This window comes from Chiloscyllium plagiosum, chromosome 9 (genome assembly GCF_004010195.1).
Source record: "Chiloscyllium plagiosum isolate BGI_BamShark_2017 chromosome 9, ASM401019v2, whole genome shotgun sequence".
Classification (NCBI taxonomy): domain Eukaryota; kingdom Metazoa; phylum Chordata; class Chondrichthyes; order Orectolobiformes; family Hemiscylliidae; genus Chiloscyllium; species Chiloscyllium plagiosum.
In genome coordinates this window covers 87917010-87919726 of record NC_057718.1, presented here as the reverse complement: position 1 = coordinate 87919726, position 2717 = coordinate 87917010, and the positions used below count along the sequence as shown (strand labels likewise).

Below are 2717 nucleotides of genomic sequence, written 5' to 3'. Positions count from 1 at the left end.
TCTCCGCCCCCACTCCAGTCTGACCTATCACCCTCACCTTGTCCTCTTTCCACCTATCACATTTCCGACGCCCCTCCCCCATGTCCCTCCTCCCTACCTTTTTTCTTAGCCTGCTGGACAAACTTTCCCCATTCCTGAAGAAGGGCTTATGCCCGAAACGTCGATTCTCCTGTTCCCTGGATGCTGCCTGACCTGCTGCGCTTTTCCAGCAACACATTTCCAGCTCTGATCTCCAGCATCTGCAGACCTCACTTTCCCACAAATAACAATTGATGTCAGATATTAAGAGATAAATATTGGCCAGAACACTAGGGAACTCCCATCCTTTATAAAATAGTCTCATGGAATTTTCTTTTCCATGTTGAGAAAATTTATGGGACTGGTTTAACTTCTCACCTGATAGACTGCAACGCTGACAGTATGGCTCTCTGCCAGTACAACAATGCAATGTCAATCTAAATGTTGTGTTCAGGCTTCTGGAGCAGGGATTGAATCCACAACCTACTGCCTCAGACGCAAGAGGGTGACCATTATGGCTGTCAATTAGCTCCAGTGGGAAGTCAAATGGCATTTTCGATCAGAAAACAAAATTGAAGAGATCCGAGATGTTTGGAAAGTGATTCGGATCTTTAAATTCAGATGAATCAGTGCGAGCATTTTATCTCCAAATAGCCATTTAAAAGAGTCAGGAGTTGCTCATTCTCAGTATCGAGGTGACAAAACAAATAAAGTCCGCTACTGGTTTTGGGCAATTATGTTTGTGGCCCAGCCTCTGTCCATCAAGTGGTGAACTCAAAAACTTTATAGCTGAGCTTACCGACTTGTGAATAAACAAATAGCAGCGTGAGAAGTCAGACTGCGCATGATTTCGTGGGGGAGAAAACTGATTCATGTAAAAGCTGTCAACATTTAATGCAAAAATAACAATATGTATTAAAAACTACTGCAGGACATGTTCTCTCTCGGTCAGGATAACCACTGCATGGAAGCACAGACATCAACCAAAGCTCTCTCACTGCATGTGCACCAACTCCCTAGATAGTACAGAATCGTCTGCAATAGCTTCTCCATTACTGCTGAAACTGCACTTTCTTGTTCTCTTACAAGCAATTCATTTGCCAAGTTTTCTTCTCTTACTTTACAAATGGTGGTTCAGTGAAAAAGTTGCTACAACTTACCCAGCTCTTTAAGGTATATCCACAGCCTTGCGGTACTCACACAGCGGTTTAACAATGAGGTACTTCTGAATGGTGAGAGAGCTGAACTCTGATACAGACTGCATATCCTCCAGTCTGCTGACGCCACTCCCTAGCTACAGCACAGCCTCTGGCTAGAGCTTCTCAGTTACTCAAATGGACTGAATCGAGCTCTCTGGCTGTCAGCCAGCTGTACAGCTGAGCTACACTAATATCACTGCATTGTTCAGAAAGCCGCATAAACAGTGTCACTGGATGCTGTCTGGGCTCTTTTTCCTCAATTATCTCCAAGGATCCAGATTTATTTAAAAACTTATTTTCTCAAGCTGAGTGAATAATGATTGCCACAGCCTTGGTTGGTTGCATCAAAATCGCCAAAGTTCCAGATTTGTTATGCTTCCTATGGGTAGTAAAGTTGCTGCCCATTCAGTTCGCGAGTGCGTACGTCTCTCCGAAGCCGAGGAAGATTCCTTCCCTGCTCCCCTACGACTACTACACCATTACTAATCCATTGACCACTAGAAGGGGCGAGTGAACAAGCATCAAATCTCCGGTTAGAAGGAATCTGTTAACATTCCAGGTCTGATAGTCATTGCAAAATCTGAGCCAGTTGTGTAAGGGAGCAACGTCCTTATGGAAAGGGATTTAACAACCGTTTTGTTTGTGCAAACGGAGGGTGGCAGAAAAAATGTGGATTTACGTAGCACCGTTCATAGGCACATGAAATAATGCACTTTATAGCGGAGGTATTTTTGAAGCGTGTTCAATGTTGTAACGTGAAAAACGCGGTAGCCAATTTGCACATGACAACATCTCATAAATAAAAATTAGATAATTCAGGACGGAATTAATTGTAGCATGGAATAATGTGGATTGATTCTGAAGCGTCAGAATGGAATTCAATTCATATACCCATCAGATGCCTTTTAAATGTTGCAATTGTATCAGCCTCCAGCACTTCCTCTGGCAGCTCGTTCTACATACCTACATACCTTGTGCACGAAAACGTTGCCCCTTGCGTCTTTGCTGAAGTTTTTTTAATAAGGGGAAGGCAGTCAATTTATTCTAAAGGGCATTCGATACTGTCACACAACATACGTGTAGGGAAAGTTATAGGTTGTGGGATAAAGAGGATAATAGTAACATGAATACAAAATTAGCCATGGGATAGGAAAGAGAGAGTAACAGTTAGTGGCTACTGCTCAGGCTGGAAGAACATAGGGCAGCTACTCTGGGTTGGCATTAAGCCCCTTGTTTTTCCTGATCATGGTGTGCTGTGGACATTTGCTGGAAATGTGTTGCAGGAAAAGCGCAGCAGGTCAGGCAGCATCCAGGGAACAGGAGAATCGACGTTTCGGGCATAAGCCCTTCTTCAGGAATGGGGAAAGTTTGTCCAGCAGGCTAAGATAAAAGGTAGGGAGGAGGGACTTGGGGGAGGGGCGTCGGAAATGTGATAGGTGGAAAGAGGTCAAGGTGAGGGTGATAGGTCAGACTATTTCTATTTCTATCTCAGGCGACCGA

At 44.0% G+C, this 2717-nt stretch overlaps 1 protein-coding gene across 1 annotated transcript in view; it reads right to left on the bottom strand.

Annotated features, from left to right (window-relative positions):
- LOC122553033 (pleckstrin homology domain-containing family G member 1-like) overlaps positions 1–1219 on the bottom strand; it is a 219984-nt gene extending 218765 nt beyond the window's left edge. Inside the window, exon 1 of the mRNA XM_043696473.1 lies at positions 1179–1219. The gene's annotated coding sequence lies outside the window, so the exon portion shown is untranslated. The remainder of the gene's footprint in view (positions 1–1178) is intronic.
- Positions 1220–2717: the final 1498 nt, after the last annotated feature.